We start from the raw sequence: 17,154 nt of genomic DNA on the forward strand, positions 1-17,154 counted from the left end.
GACGCTGGCCGACTCGGCAGTGCTCGCTGGCGGCCAGCAGCGGTAGCAGCAGTGCCAGGCAGAGGCGGTGACCACGGCCAGCGCCAGCTTGGTTGAACTATGTGACGTGCACGCTTTTTAAAGCTGTTGCAAAATCCTACCCGATGGTCCAAACGCCAAACCAATTCTTCTATACGCAAGAGGGTACATAGGGATATCGACCCAAGCCATGACATCACGCCACTTCTTAGGCCGCTCGCTCTACAAAAATTTCCAAACATGGCTTCATCGACCTAATTACAGACTTTACGCGAAACGAATAAACCTCGATGGTTTCACGTCGAATTCGATTTTCGAGCTTCTTCATATACTAGCTAGCGAGCTTCGTCCTCGACCGTACACATTTCATCGTCGCCTACAAAGTACATGCTACCAACTTTATCAAAGTTTGCATAAACATTCTATAACATTTTTGTTTAATCCGAGCTTTATCCTATCTGGCATTGCTATGGCTAGCCTTGATTACGACGCCATCATGGCCGGAGGCACGACGCTGCTGGCGGCCGGGCACACGCTGCCCCGCTCGCCGTCGGCGGCCGAGGCGGCGGCCCACCGGCGGCATATCCTGCCGAGCGACGCGGCCTTGCGGCGGGCGCGCTCCGTGCCGGTGCCCATCAGCTCCCAGATGGCCCACTCCACGCCTGGCACGGCCATCACCTGCGTCACCGCCTGCGCGCCCAGCCGCCGGCACAGGAGCACCAGCGCCGCCGTCGCATTCTCCCTGGACCACTCCGTGCCGCGCCGCATCTCGGCCACCAGCCGCGCCACAGGCGCCGTCGATGCCCACGATAGCCTCCGCGCCGCCGCGCTTCGCCAGCGCGGCCAGCACCGCGGCCGCGGTCTCCTCCCCGCTGATCGCGGACAGCGCCGCCTGCGCGACGCCGGCGTCCACGAGCTTTCCCACGTTCTCCCTCTCGCCCGCCAGCGACAGCAGCGTGGCCAGCGCGTCCTTCTTGGTGCTCGTCGGGCCGGTGCGGACCAGATGCACGAGCTTCTCCACGACGGACAGGTTCCGGCCGAGGCGGCGCCGGTAGGTGTGGACGGACGCCAGGCTGAGCACAGCGGCCGCCGCATTCTCCTTGGCGCGCCACGTCGCGCCGGAGCTCATGATGTGGGCGACCGCCTCCACGGCGCCCTCGGCGTGCATGATGCGCTTCTTGTTGGCCTCAAGGATGGAGAGGTTGAGCAGCGCCGTGACGGCGTTGAGCTGGAGCCCGGCGTCCTCGGAGTAGAGCAGGGGCACCAGCAGCGGCACGGCTCCGGCCTCCCCGACGAAGGCGCGGCTGTCGGCGCCGGACTTGGACAGCAGCCGGATCTCGTGCACCACACGGTTGGCCGCGTCAGGGGAGAAACAGATGGAGAGCTTCTTCACGAGGAACGACGCCGTCATGCGCGCCGCCTCCAGCGCCGCCTTGTTCGCGGCCACCGCCTGCGCCGGCTCGCTCTTGCTCGCCTCGCTGCTCTCCACGGCGACGCCGTTCTCCTCGGCACCACTTGACGATGAGGTTCTTGAGCGCCTTGTTGGGAACCAGCTCCAAAACGGTAAGGACCTGCCCTGTCTTGGGGCACGTTGACTTGCCGGAGTCGAACCACCGGGAGATGGACTCCCGGTCGTATGTCTGGCCGCTGGCGACGACGACGGGCTCGTGCATGATGTCGAGGGTGATGGGGCAGCGGAAGTCCGGCGGCAGGCGCCGGGGGCTCCCCTTCTTCGTCGACCTCGGGGTCCGGCTTGGAATCCGAAGGTCGGGGCGTGGCGCTGAACAGGACGCACTTGGCGTACCGTAGCAACCCGACGAGCGCGATCATGGCGTCCGTCCACCTCTCCGAGGCGCGGTCGCCGATCTCCCGCTCAAGGCTCTCGATCTCTTGGCTGCAGGTCGCCGGGTCGTTGATGCCCACCTTCCTCCAGGATCTCCCGCAGCCTCTCCCGCTCCGGCACGATCTCCCGCTCGATTTCCTGTATTAGCGAGAGCACTCTGGCCTTGAGAGCCTGTTCCGCCTGGACAGACACCGACGGCGCGAACCGCCTGCACTGGCGCGACGCAAGGTCGAGCAGGTCCACGACGTCCTCGGCGAGGCCCAGCTCGACGACGGGCAGGAGGTCGAGCAGCGTGGCCAGGTCCTGGTGCAGCTCCCGCACCTCCTCCTCGATCTCGTCCGACTGCAGCAGCAGCCGCATCCGGCTCCGCGCGGCGCAGTCGGCGGCCAGCACCTTGAAGCGCTGCAGCACGAGGAGCACCTCGCGAAGGCACAGCGACGCGGACCGCGGCATGTCCCCCCCGGCCGCCGCGGCGCACAGCACCAGGTCGTCGAACGCGGCGGCCAGGAGCCTGTACCGCCTTGTGATGGACGCGAGCGCGCCGCGCAGGAACGGGGCCGGCGTCTCGGCGGCCGCCGACAGGTCCCGCGCGAGGCGGTGCAGCGAGCGCAGCAGCTCCCCGTCGGACGGTGACAGAGGCGCCGGCGCCATGATCTCCGCCGCCGCCGACCAGGAGGAGGTGGAGGAGGAGCAGCTGCCGGGCGGTGACGGCGCGGAGGTCAACACCGATCGTGGGTTGGGCATGGCCATTGGAGTTGGAACAGCTGAGCGCGGTATAACTAACACCTACAGAAACGGCTGGTTTAGTGGGGATGGCGGTGCGGCGAGGTGAAGACAGAGAAAGAGAGAGAGAGGAGGGGCTTGCTTATCTTCTACTGTGATGGTCGGTAGGCGTGTGCAGTTGGTTGAGAGCTGGAAAGGAATCCCAACCCGCATGAGAGGTTGCTTGCTTATCTTCTACTGTGATGGTTGCGCTTCGCGTGCTGGTCAGAACAGGCGACTGGTCGATCGAATGTGACGTGCCTTCGTGACAGACAACGGGCTTCCACTTCCACATTGAACAGTCCGACTGCCACTTGGATGATTGCATCCGACAATCCCGGAGCTCTTTAGGGCGCGTTTAGACGGCGAATTTTTTTTTTGGTTTTCGGTACCGTTGCACTTTTGTTTGTATTTGGCAATTAGTGTCTAATTATGAACTAATTAGGTTCGAAAGTTTCGTCTCGTGATTTTTCATCCAACTGTGCAATTTTTTTTCGTCTACATTTAGTACTCCATGCATGTGTCGCAAGATTCGATATGACACTTTGGGGTGAAAATTTTTGAAAACTAAACAGGGCCTAATTACTATCTTCGTGGGCTTTTCTACCCGAGCTGAGCGACTAGTAGCAGACAATCAGGGGCCAGTTTGGTTGCCAAAAAATTTGGCAAAACACTACTGTAGCGTTTTTGTTGTTATTTGATAATTAGTGTCCAATCATAGTCTAATTAGGCTTAAAAGATTCATCTCGTGGATTTCGTCTAAACTATGTAATTAATTTTATTTTTTATTTATATTTAATGCTTTATGTATGTGTCCAAAGATTCGATGTGACGGGGAATCTTGAAAAATTTGGCGTTTTGGAGGGAAAGTAAACAGGGCCCAGGCTAACCTGGCTTCCTTCGACATGTGCTGTTTCCAATCGCATATCGTCTTGCTGACACGGTCAGAACACGGTTTCCTTCTTCATTTTTGGCCCCCTCCAGAAGTCCAGAGTCCGGACAGGGAGTGATACTGCAGAGCAGCAGCATTCGAAACACCCAAACGGGCCAGACGGACGCCAAAAACGAACAAGGGCGGGTGCAGCGAACAGTAATTGCGCACGGCGATGCCATGTGGAACAAGCAATCACCATTTGACTCGATCGGACGGAGTTCCAAGCGCACGACGCCATTTCGAACAGGCCAGCGGGCGCGTTCTTTTCGTTAGCACAAGCTGTGGGAGGGCTGACCGCTTTTCTTCGGTCTCCTAGTTCGTAGTAAGCGCTGCTGGGCTGCGCCACGAAAGTGACCGTGCGCTGCGGGGTGGTGCCGAGGCTTTTCGCCGGCTGGATGGCGTGTCAGCCACGTCAGCGCGCACGACGACGTTTGGTTGGTGCTGGGGTAGTGAGTGGGCTGGTGACCAGATCGACGGCCGGCAGACGCAGCCGTGCCGCGGCAAAGCGTCATGGCTTAGTACTTTGCATTAACATACGACAGTCCCTGTGTTTGACCTGGCTTTCGCGGATAGTCAATTTAAACAGCGCGGCCGTTAAATGATAGCTGCAGGCAGCAGTATCTGAATGTCGTTTAACTTTGCAGCGACACCTAATTTCATAACAGCGGTATTTGGTTCCAATATTCTTTCTTAAACTATGTCTCTGTATATCCTCATTTAGTCATTTGGAGAGTCATTAAAATAAAAATTGCTATCTGTCGTCCTGTTTTTAGCACTACTTGAGCAATATTTTTCAGCGAATGCTTTTCTCTCACAACAAATCAGTATCAGCATCAGCAGCAGCCAAATTTCAGCGAAACGAAAAGGGCATGTGTCTTCCATCCTCCAATAGCTTCTTTATAAAGAGTCAGCCCCACTCTCTATCTTTGTTTTGCGAGAAACTTTAGAGGATGACAGTGTTTAGAGTCTAGGGTTTGTTTGGTTGGTGTCGTTGTTTGCCACATCTAACTTTCAACAAACTGGCTGTCAAAGAAAGTGTGTCGAGTAAAATTGAAGTCACACTTGTGGCAACGTTTGGTAAGAAAATGAGTATGTAGGGTCACTCCTGGCCTTCCACCATCGCTCGAGACTAGGAGGGGCGAGGACGAGGGCTTCCCACAGGAGAAGAGAAAGGCGAAGGTGGATGCCGGGAATGGAACGGTGGAAGACATAAGTAAATTTTGGGGTAAATGCTCATTAATTCCACCGAAAACTCTGTCTGAAACAGTGCCACCCCCGGTATTTATAGAACATACCCAGGGCGATGTGAAGTTACATAAGGGTTGATTATGCACAACATCTGGACATTGCATTGACAGGGGTACGATGGTAATTCCCCATCCCCATGCCAACCACTCCCAGGGCGGCGCTGGTCGCGTCCGTCTCCTGGGCGTCTTCTCTTGTTCTTGCCTGTCGGCTTGCAGTGGATCTTCGTTCACACGATACCTCCTCGTGCATGGATCCGCTGGATGTCCTACGACCACCCACTTCTTGTGGTGCCTGTGACCTTCGCCCTAGTTGTTCCCCAGTGCCAAAACGATCTTAACGAAGGTTTTGTTAGCAGACGAAGGTTTGCTGGGGTCATCCCCCCCCCCCCCCCCACACACAGAGAGTATTACGCGTGGGGCAGAATGCTAAGAAAGTGTGGCACACCACATGTTATGACAATGAAGCAAACAACTGCCGAAAAAATATGACATGACTTGTGGCGTAGCAAGTTGTGGTCACAAACCAAATAGGCTCCTAATCGAAAACTGTTAGAGGACTTTTTCACCACGATCAATATCTATATCAATACAGAAGGATATAAAAAGGCTCTTGAGTCACTTTTAGGTATCTCAGGACTTTTTCTTAAAACCCACCCTCTAAATCCTTATTTAGAGAGCCATTTGAGAAAATGCTCTATATATCTTTCCACGCTCTAACAACTTCTCTATATCTTATGTGCATTTTGGAGAGTCAACTCCGCTCTTCATCTTTGACTGGCGAGAAATCATGAATATATGATGTCAATATTTAGAGATCTAATCGAAGGAGTTATTGGAGGTTTTTTTTGTCGAAATCTCTATACCTATTAATATGGAAGGATATGAAGGGACTCTTAAAGTTGCTCTTAGAGCGTCTTCAAGAGTTTTTCTTAAACTCACTATCTAAATCCTTATTTGTAGAGCCAGTTGAATTAAACCCGTTGTCTATATCTTTTCCACCTTCCAATGGGTTCTCTATATGTTGTTGTCCACTTTGGAGAGCTATCCGTGCACTTGGCAACAATTGAACTTTGAAGATCTAATTTAAAACTGGTTGCGGTTTTTTGTCACCAAAATCTCTATTTTTATTGATACGGAAGGATATAAAGAGCTTCTTGATATTGCTCTTCAGATGGCCGGTTAGGGGCTTGCTACTCTTTCCTAGAGAGGGAAACGAATGTATAATGCCTTTTCTGTAGGATCGTTAGGGATTCCTCCGCTAAGTGCCATGAGATCTATAAATGTATGTGGTCACGTTTAATAAGTTGCTTAAAAGTTGTAGAACAATTTTTTTCCATGACTTTTGTGTAGTCATAGATAAACCATATATGTGCTCCTAACTTTTTTTTTTGCCACTTGGAAAACTTATTGATTTACCTAGTATTTTTTTAAGGGACTTACTAGCGCCTGGACGTCCGGAGCAGATGAGTGTGTTCGGTCACCCTGTGCATGTGCTATCCTAGCCCGCCTGCCCATGCATGCTGCTCCGCCGTATCATTTTTGCACGCGCATGTCTGTCACCCGTCTGTCTCGTCCCGCCCCGCACGTGCACCCTGGCTGCGCCCGCCACTCCCCCCCCCCCCCTGACCCCTTCCTCTCTCCACCGGGAGCCCAGATGAGGACGAGCACGCCCCGTCCGTAGGACCCTAGCGTGTCGTACACCCCATCTATTAGCCCCCGGCTCACCGCGCCCCATTATCTAGCACCTAGGCAGTGCCCCATGACTCTCTGAACATACCTCTGCAACATGAAACACTTGAATGCAACATAAGTTTGAAGTAGATGAAACATTTAGAACATACACTTGCAACATATGTGTGAAACATATGCAACATCTGAATAAAACACTTGCAACATGAAAATACTTACTACAACATAAGAATAAAATAGCTGAAACATTTGGAACATACCCTTACAACATATGTTTCGATCTACTTTTGAACAAATGCTTGCAACATCCAAATCAAAACGCTTGCAACATACGTCTGAAATAGATGAAACACTTTGAATAAATGCTTGGAACATGCCTATGAAACACATGCATCATATGCAACATCCCAATCTATTTTGCAACATCCATATGAAACACTTACAATCTACCTCTGAAACATTTAAAATACTTGGAACATTCGTTTGCAGCATGCGCTTTTAGTGCAACATCTCCTTGTTGCTTCGGAATGGAGTCTCGTCGGCGCATGGAGTTCACGGGCACGGGTGTAGAGCTCGCAGGGTGGTGCGGACCTCGCTCCTCCGATGGACAAGCCATGGTAGGTCTCGTGAGAAGGCTGTGGTGGGTCCGTGCGTTGGAGAAGCCCACGGCGGACGAGAGGCGTGATGGAGAGGGAGGAAGACAGGCTATCGTGCTCTGGAACAGGAGGAGATGATGGTTGACTGGACTAGAGGCGCGATGAAGGGGGATGACGCAATGGAGAGGGAAGCGCTCTTGGTAGCGTCGTCGCCAAGGCGGCGTGGCAGAGCGCCGTCGCAGAGAGTTGTCGCGGTGCTGCGGTGAAGTGATTTTCTTCTTCTCTTTTTATAACAGGTTGGATGAGCATGTAAGATGTGGTTGTTGGGCTGTGTTGGGTTCATAAACCCGGGGTCCCTCGAGGACCGGCTTCCACGCCAGGGCTCGGCCTAGGAAAACAGCCTTTCTTTCTTCTGGACCGGCCTCGTAAGATGTGGTTGTTGGGCCGTGCGGGAGCCCTCGTGTATGCGTAAGCACACGCTGAGGAATTACGACAACGACGGTAGAATCAGCCACCGTCTGCACCGGTGCCGTCAGGTGCAGCACGTTGCGCCCCACGCGCCTGGCCTGGCGGGTGGTGCCCGGGGTCACGCTCATCAGGTTCAGCATGACATCGTGAGCGAAGGGAACGATGTCCCACAATTCTCCCGGGCCGGCTAGAATATCGCTGCTGCAGCAATGCTTCTCCGCGGTGTTCCTAAGCCCGTCGACCCTCAGGAGCGGGTAGTCTACCGGAACCTCCGGGTTCTAGTAGAGGCCGCCGCTGTCCAACAGGCGGAAAGCTCCACATCGCGACTCCGACCCTCGCCATCTCTCCCCACCGGGGGGATGGGGACACACCAGCCGGATCAATCCGTTCGCTCACCGCCGCAGCCGACAGGCTTGGCTCGGGGAGTGGCAGCCACACCACGGTCTAACCAGGCGCCCGCTCCACACCGACCGCATAGGGACGCTCGTAGCGTCGATAGCATCCATCGTCGAGCCCGACACGGTAACGACGTCCGCCATACGGCAGCAGGCGACACGGACCCTGGCCGAATCATCGAGGGAAGCGGAGAAACGCGCCCTAGGCACGATCGCTGGCCAGATGACCAGAGCCCTAGCCCTGAGGGCCTAGGGCCATGGGCCTTCAGCCGGCGCATCCGGAGAGCGCCGTTTCCGCAGCGTTTCTGGCCTCCCACCAACATCACCAAATACACCAGGGAGACAAACCCAGGCATTTGGCTTGAAGACTTCTGGCTCGCCTATCGAGCCGGAGGAGTGGATGATGACTTTTTCATCATCCAATATCTTCCCATTTGCGTAGGGGAGCTTGTTTGGGCATGGCTCGAATTCCATCCACATGATAGTATCCACGACTGGACAAACCTCAAGAGGGTCTTCGTCAGGAATTTTCCAGGGGACGTACATCCGCCTGGGAAACTCCTAGGACCTCAAGAGCTGCCAGCAGGAGCCCAGCAAATCCCTGTAGGATTACATCTGTAGGTTTTCCCAACATTGTAACTCCCTCCCTGATGTCGTCGACGTAGACATCATCAGTGCTTTCCTCTCTAGGACAAACTACGAGTCCCTGATCCACAAGCTTGGCTGCCTAAAACCCCGCACCACCCTGTGATCTACTCGACGTCGCCACCAACCATGCCTCTGGCGAGGAGACAGTCGGAGCAGTCTTCAGCGGAGGTTGGGACAAAGGCAAGCCCAAGTGCGCAGATCCAGACGAAGGCCCCTCTACTCAGAGGGGCAAAAAGAACAGGAAGGATCGGCGCCGGACGGACGACACCGCGTTGATCGCCAGTAGCTGATCGCGCACCCAGGCAGCCCCAATAGGGACTGCCTGACCACTTCAACAAACTCATGGATGGTCCGTGCCTCAACCACAACTATCCCATCAACCATCTCTACAAGGACTGCCAGCTCCTCAGGCGCCTACTGAGGTAGGCTGGCAGGCCAAGGGAAGAAAAAGGAGAGGAGGCAGCGACCGAAGAAGGGGGCACAGCGGACAAGGATCTAGATGACTGGAGCATGAAGGGATCTGACCGAAAGCCTACTAACTGAAGGACAATGACGACGACGCTCTCTCCGATGACCTTGGAACAGCTATGTCTTTTCTTCTTTTCCTAAGTTTCAGTCTTACCTTACTTAGCGAACTGCTCCCGTAAGAGCACCCCGACCCGAACACTTTTTGGCTCAGGGCACTTGGGGGGCTCCACTAGGGGGGCTCTACTACCCCATTGTTTTTGTTTTTACCTTAAGAACTCTTTTGGTTTTGTATGAAGAAACTCCTTCCTACCTGAACAAAAGGGTAGTTCGCTCCTTCGTTTTACCTTACGTAACTTTGCTTTAGAACATTCTGACTGATCGCACCCCGCCTTTTCCTATGGTTACGAAAGGCCGAGCCTTGCGGGCCACGCCCCGGGCTCGCAAAGTTGTGACCTACGGAACAAACGGGCAGGTACAAGATAGAAAGAAATTTAAAACAAAATTATGCTAAGGGAAAGCTAAGGAACGAAAGGGAACAAGCTTCCCCGAACGGAGCGACTCCATCACAAGAACAAAAACCAATTGCAGTCATTAAAACACACCACGAAACGTCTTACACGGGGCTTCCCCACGAACTTAAAACTTCCTACATTTGCTAACTACTATTATATTTTTACATGCTATTGGGCCGACCCGGCGACATCCGACGACGGTGCAACCGATGAAGGCTCGAGCTACTCACTTCCCGATGACGCGGCATCCGGCTCGGCCAAGACCGGGGCGACATTCACCTCCAATCCGACATCACGCTCTGGGTTTGCAAAAGGATCCCGTACAGGCACTCTCAGTGAGAAAGAAGAAGAAAGGAAGAGCGAGGAATCTCCGCCAGAAGAGACCACCAGACCTCCCTGAGTCAATCGAGTCACCCAGGAGAGATCAACCGGCCTCCTGAGTCAATTGATTCACTTAGGATAAGCACCTAAGATACAAGTAGGAAGCAAAGGGGCGCCCCATGTGGGCCATGCCGACTTCGTCTTGAATGACGAGCACGGGTCCCGGTCGGACATTTCTGACTGAAGCTCTCCGAACCCCATCTCTCAGGTCATCGAGGTAAGCATGTGTTCATTAAATACAAAACTGTTCACACGAGAGCTAACCCACGATTGACAAGCATAGGTCTCGGACGGGCGCTTCCGACTGGAGCTCTTCGAACCCCATCGCTCCAGTCTTCAAGGTAAAACACCATCAAAGCCCCTCTATTTCATTACAAATCATTCATACATCCATACGTGCATTCATCTCACACACCTGAACCCCCCAGATGGTTAGGGCATGAACTGCCCGAGGGATCGGGAACTAAGCATCGCACATGTAGCGAAATGCACCAAAACGCTCCATGTTGCGCCACGAAGCGGTGGCTTGCCTAATTCGACATGAGCAACCAAACAGAGCCAGGGGAGAAAACTATAGATGAGCACCATGTGGCCTTCGCCCGGTCTGGCAAACCAGGTCATCTCAACCTTCTCATTCGATCCTGAACCTCTCGCCGAGCCCACAGAATCTCCATCGAAGGTGAGGCTGTCAGGCCACCTGGGTCGGTCTATGGAATGACCTAGGCATCTGCCGGGCTATAGGTAAAGGAGTAGTGGAATGTCACAAGAGGGCTATGCCGACCCCAGTCATGAATGACAGGACCCGGATTCCACTCGATCACACCCGTTAGTGAGCTCACCGAGCTAGTCTTCGAGCCCGAGCGATTGGGACTAGGCGACGAAACTTCAGCCCCTCTGGTTGTGAGGAACCGGATGGGGTAGCGCAAAAATGACTCACAGCCCCCACGAAGGCCCAACAAGGCTCAGGGGTTTAAACGCCATGGGACCACGACTTCGAATTTCGCGTCGATGGGATAGGAGACATCCGGCTACAGCTTGCGACCACTGACTCCTTAACTCAGCATCGATGGGATAGTTGACATCCGGCTATGGCTTGGGACCATGACTCCTTAACTTGCGTCAACAGGATAGGCGGCATTCGGCTACGGCTTGGGTCCGCGACTCCTTAATTCACGTCAATGGGATAGGTGACATTCGGCTACGGCTTGGGACCGTGACTCCTTAACTTGCGTAACGGCTTCACTAACTAAAACTAACTCTTTTGATCCACGGCGAGCACCGACGCCTAGGTCTACTCATGACTCCACCTTACCCGATCCCACGGTGCGCACCGACGCCAAAGATCGAACTCTGTTGCATCCGAAACTAAGTTATTTCCGTTCACGGTGCGCACCGATGCCAGGGCTTGTTTCAAAAACTAAAAACTTCCTCGTCCGATCCCCGGCGCGCACCGATGCTGGGATCATTAAGTTCTGTCTCAATCCAATCCCCGCGCTTAAAAACACCTCGGCTGTGCAACGACGCCATGGTTCAACAAAATTCCGTCTCAAACTAAAAAACATGCATACACGCCTGTTGAGACAACACACCCAATCGGTTCAGCCCGAACCGCCTGGGGCTCGGGGGCTACACCCGTAGGTGCGCTCGCGCGCACCCGCCGGCAAGACAAAAATCCTTCGGATGATTCTGCCCGAATCGCCCGAGGGCTCGGGGGCTCCTGTTGGGTTCATAAACCTGGGGTCCCTCAAGGGACCGGCTTCCACGCCAGGTCTCGACCTAGGAAAACAACCTTTCTTTCTTCTGGACTAGCCCGAAAGTCTAAAACCAATAGACCAGAGCACTCGCTTCAGGCCTAGGCCGCCTTCAGCTCATGTCTTCGACCGGAGCACTAGCTTAGCCTCAGGCCAGCTCTGAACGGCCTCTTCGGTCGGAGCGCTAGCGTCAGGCCCCGGCTGCCTCCGCACGGCCTCCACTTGAAAAGCCTAACCCGAGGACCGCCTCCGACTCTGACCAGGATTCATAGAAAAACACCGCCATCACTATTCTCCGACTAACGCGCCAGAACCAACTAGGGACCATCCGACCGGGGACGCCTGCTCGGAAAGAACCAGAAAGCGTGCGGAGAAAGGCAAGGCATGGCTCACAAGACAACACCACTGTACCAGGGACCATACCCTACATGAAGCAGTGCTCTGTAGCCACCCTGACACAAAGTATTGTAGGGGCCGCTAGAAACTCCCATATGGTAAGCCCCCATGGTGTCTCTGGACATCGATCGCGGTATGGGCTCCATGATTTGCCATACCGGGTGAACATAGCATGTCTCCTCACATGCCACTAGGCATCAAGAAGTATCTTGCAGGTACCAGACGTCATCCTTCCTGAAGAAGATAGCTCGACCTCCCATGCACATCCGACATCCTACAGCGACATCGACAGTATTGGGGGGCTTCAACCATTATCCAGTTTTCATCACCGTAGGCAGCAAGACTTAGAAATATCTGTACTCTCTCCCTCTCACCTGTAAAGAGTCATCCCCTTCATCTATAAAAGGGGATGTGCTCCCTCCCCCAAGGGGGAGATCGATTTCTTCAAGCCCTAGACTCACTAGATCGACATCAACGCTCCCAACCACAGGACCGCCAAGTTCCGACCGCGACCCTTTCCAGTCGGAGCCGACCGAACTCTCTTGTACACCCCCTTCTTCCTTCCTTCTCGTTTGTACCCCCACTACAACTTTGAGCACCTAGGCTTAGGAATAAAGTCGCCAACCGACCCCTGACTAGACATAGGGCACTGTTGCCTGAACCAGTATAAATCCTGTGTCATTGAGTGCTAGGCCACCTCCGATCACAACTGTACAGCAAAACTACAAATATTTACTAGTTGGTCACTTTCTGCACCGAACAGGCTGCGTCACAGACCCACCATTGGCACCGTCCTGGATAGACGGACGCTCTATACTGAGCATTACCATTTTTTGAACTATTGGAGTGTCCATAAAACAACTAAATGATAATTTGCATGGAGACGGTAGGAAGGTATCTATTCAGGAAGGTAGGATTCTAAGATAATATAATTTGTTTCATGGAAAGTTTCTACAGGAGCCCATTGAAAATGCATCTAGCCTTTAGTGGGTTTTGGATGATTGAATGACAACGTGATTAAAGGTCTAACCTGTTTGCTAAGTGTGGACTAGGTAATAGGTTATCTCACAGGTACTCAATGAAAGCCAAAATGATGTGTTGTTGTATAAACAATCTAGTTCAAGCACAAGACAACAATGCAAATGGAATTCATGCAAAGGCTTATGTATTGTGGGATTTCCATGTACTATGTGAAAGCAAGCTCGGTAAAAATTAGTTGATGAGACATGAGGGATTGCATATGAAATGCTCTCATATTTGAAGCTTGCTAAAATGAAATGGAAAAGATAACAATACAAATGAATGGATGATTCAACACAAGATGTGACTTGATGGCTTGAGATGGTGAAGATAGCAAGGAAAGGCTTTGAGGTACTAAGCAAGGGTGAAGGGCAAGCGATGGCTTGACGGCCGAAGAACCTAGCTAGGGTGAAGAAGAAAGTACTTGCATTTAGTTGAGGTACTAATCAAGCTATGATGGTCATATTGATGTGGAGGATTAAATTTATATTGGACAAAGTGTTGGAAGTGACTTGATGTATTTGGAGTTATTCATATTTGATGAATGGAATTAAGTCACGTGCTCAAGATGGCTATGATCAAGAGAAAAAGACCAAAGTTGACATGTTGGCATCCTCACTTGATGAAGATTGGAATACATGGCTTCGGTTGAAAAAGATCAACTCAAAAGGTTTAAATTTGGTATACTCTTTAAATTTGAGTTAATAGGAATGACGTACTATTAAGAGGGATGCATCATATTGATAGATAATGTTTCATAAGTGCTCAAGCCAACCCATGTGAGTTTTGAGTGTTTGAGAGACAAAATAGCTAACATGTGTTTTGCTGATCTGGCAATATCGGACGTGTCCGGTATTGATACCAGACGTGTTCGGTGTGTGCCCAGCCACGATAAAATTCTTGTTGTTCTTGGGTTAGTTCGTTGAGAGTTCTAGCAATGGTCGGGAGTTCTGACGTCTCGTGCTTAAACTGACTTGGAGAGTTTACTGTCCTGGTCATACCGGACGTGTCCGATATTCATACTGGACGTGTCTGGTATGGACGACCAGAGGCCAACGGCTAGTTTTGAAAAGCCTTGAGGGTCAGGAGTTCCGACGTGAGTCAGAAGTTCCGGCATTCATCGGGAGTTTCGATGCCTCACAATATCACTGTAACTCAGTTACCGTTGGCGCAGTGTAAGTCAAACCGGACGTGTCCGGTATGGCAACAGCTATATAACGGCTAGTTTTTTCAAGGGGGCTATAAATACCCTCAAGCCTCCACCTTTGGAGGCTACTGATTCTGCTAATACACATACACGTTTTTGAGCCTTGCCAACTAAAAGGTCCTAATATGGCTAGAGGGGGGGTGAATAGCCTATTTAAAAATCTACAAATCAACTAGAGCAATTTGATTAGTATGACAAATAGCGTAATGCAAACTTGCTCTAGCTCTATAAGGGTTGCAAGCCACCTATCCAATAATTCTAGTTGCAATGATTACTTAGGCACCCAAACTTGCTATGTAACTACTCACTAAGAGCTCTCAAACTCGCTCCTCTAAAGAGCTCAACTAGATGAATGTAAATAATAAAGCAAGCTCTCAATTCTAATTACACTAAAGAGCTTATATCAACTAGTTTGCAAGAATGTAAATAGGTGAGTAGGGTGATTATACCGCCGTATAGGGGATGAAATAATCACAAGAAGAAGATTAAGCCAATCACCGGGAGAATGCAAATGACAAGAGACAACCGATTTTTCTCCGAGGTTCACGTGCTTGCCAACACGCTAGTCCCCATTGTGTCGACCAACACTTGGTGGTTCGGCGGCTAAGAGGTGTTTCACAAACCTCGTCCACACGATAGGACACCGCAAGAACTGACCCACAAGTGAGCTAACTCAATGACACGAGCAATTTACTAGAGTTACCTTTCGGCACTCCACCGGGGAAGGTACAACTCCCCTTACAATCACCGAAGGCAGCCACGAACAATCACCAACTCGTGCTAATCCTCCACCGCTGCACCGAGCCGTCTAGGTGGTGGCAACCACCAAGAGTAACAAGCGAAATCTGCAGCGCAACACGAATGCCAAATGCCTCTAGATGCAATCACTCAAGCAATGCACTTGGATTCTCTCCCAATCTCACAATGATGATGGATCAATGATGGAGATGAGTGGGAGGGCTTTGGCTAAGCTCACAAGGTTGCTATGTCAATGAAAATGTGCAAGAGAGTGAGCTTGAGCCAGCCATGGGGCTTAAATAGAAGCCCCCACAAAATAGAGTCGTTGTATCCCTTCACTAGGCACACTGCGGGCTGACCGGACGCTCCGGTCAGACTGACCAAAGTCTAGACCCAGCATCCGGTCAACCGATGTAAGCCACGTGTCATTGTCCATTCAACAGCAACCACCCGATCGCAACGGCTAAGTAGCGACCGGACGCTCTGTCATAAGTGATCGGACGCTAAACCCCCAGCGTCCGGTCGTTTCCAGTAACCTTCCAAATCAGGTTTTCTTCGACCGAACATGTCCGGTCCACCTTGACCGGACACACCTTAGCGTCCGGTGCAAAACCCTGGATACTGTGCTGACCCGTCAGTTCGACCGGACCCGGACTTCCAGCGTCCGGTCAATTTAGATCTGTTGATGCAAAAGTGGATCTGCAAACATAAAGGGCTAATACCTGAATCGGTATCCAAGGCGTGCCAGTCGATTTGACCTGTTAATCGACAAGGATGAAGATACGAGCACTTTGGTCCTGACAACAGCGATACGCCCAGAAGTCACGGCCAAGAGGTACTCACGCGGAACTCGAGGATCGCCGAAGGTCGCACCGAAGCGATGTAGCTCGCCGAATCAATGAGAACTCGTAAAGAGAAAATAATGCAAATTGACGAAGTCGCCGAAAAGTAAGTAGATGCAAATAGGAGTAAAAATTGGTTTTGATATTGATTGATATCTATTTACATTGCCCCTCACTCCATATTTATACCCTGATCTAAAGAGACACAACCAAACACAACTAGGACACCAAGCCCATATCTAGGGAAACACGTGACTCTTACATGAATCATACTCTAACAAATATAGAAAAGGAAATCAACTCCTATCTATTTCCCTGTCCGCCTTAATTACGATGGAAATCTCACTGTCCTTCTTCCCATTGGCATACCCCCTGTTTCATCGGTAATAGTCTTCAAGTCTTCCCTCATTAGCATACTCCTTGTTTCATCGGCAGTAGTCCTCAAATCTCCCTTCATCGGCATACTCCCTGTTTCATCGGCAGTAATCTTCAAGCCTCCCTTCATCGGCATCACCAGCTATCGGCAACCATCTTTACAAGCTGGCTTTCATCGGCTATCAAAGTATACAGTAACTTTCCCCTTGCCGATTAGTCCACTCCGAACATTTTAACACGTGCAAAAAACGGTGTCAACACATGCCCCCCAATTTCGGAGTATAAAACCATTAATGCTCCGAAATTTACTCCAGATTACCGTAACTTATTCTCCAAGCCAAAACCTGATCTGTTATCAAATCCAATCAAATCTAATCCTGATTCACGCACTTCAGTAAATATCGCACAATCGCCAACCACTCTTGCCTTGATTATGGTTAAGATACCGAAACAATAACCCATCGGCAAGATCTTAACATGATAATGCTGTCATTTTCAGAATTAAAATATCCTGTACCGATATCTCTTCCAAGTCATGATTACTTGCCATCAACCCATCTGTACAATCCCCTGATCATCGTGCAAACAGTTACCATATCCATCTGAACCACTTTGACCTACATGCGCGCAGCATAGAGATAAGTCCAAAATACCCCTACTCCAAGCGGCTTATAAATAGATTCCTCCGGAACACTTGTCTTCTACCCTCAGACTCCAATCTTTGACATTTTCTCTTTCCGACGGCGACTCCGATGAACCACTGCACGACCTCAACCAACAAGAACCCTTCTCCAGCGTTACCTCAAGTCTCCGGCTCGTGCCTTCATCTTCTTCAAGATAATGGCAGTCAACTTCGACGTCCCC

General features: G+C 51.6%; 1 pseudogene; it reads right to left on the minus strand.

The window, feature by feature from the left end:
- Window positions 1-215: 215 nt before the first annotated feature.
- LOC136453437 (U-box domain-containing protein 16-like) lies at window positions 216-2,902 on the minus strand (annotated as a pseudogene).
- Window positions 2,903-17,154: the final 14,252 nt, after the last annotated feature.

This window comes from Miscanthus floridulus, chromosome 5 (genome assembly GCF_019320115.1).
Source record: "Miscanthus floridulus cultivar M001 chromosome 5, ASM1932011v1, whole genome shotgun sequence".
Lineage (NCBI taxonomy): Eukaryota > Viridiplantae > Streptophyta > Magnoliopsida > Poales > Poaceae > Miscanthus > Miscanthus floridulus.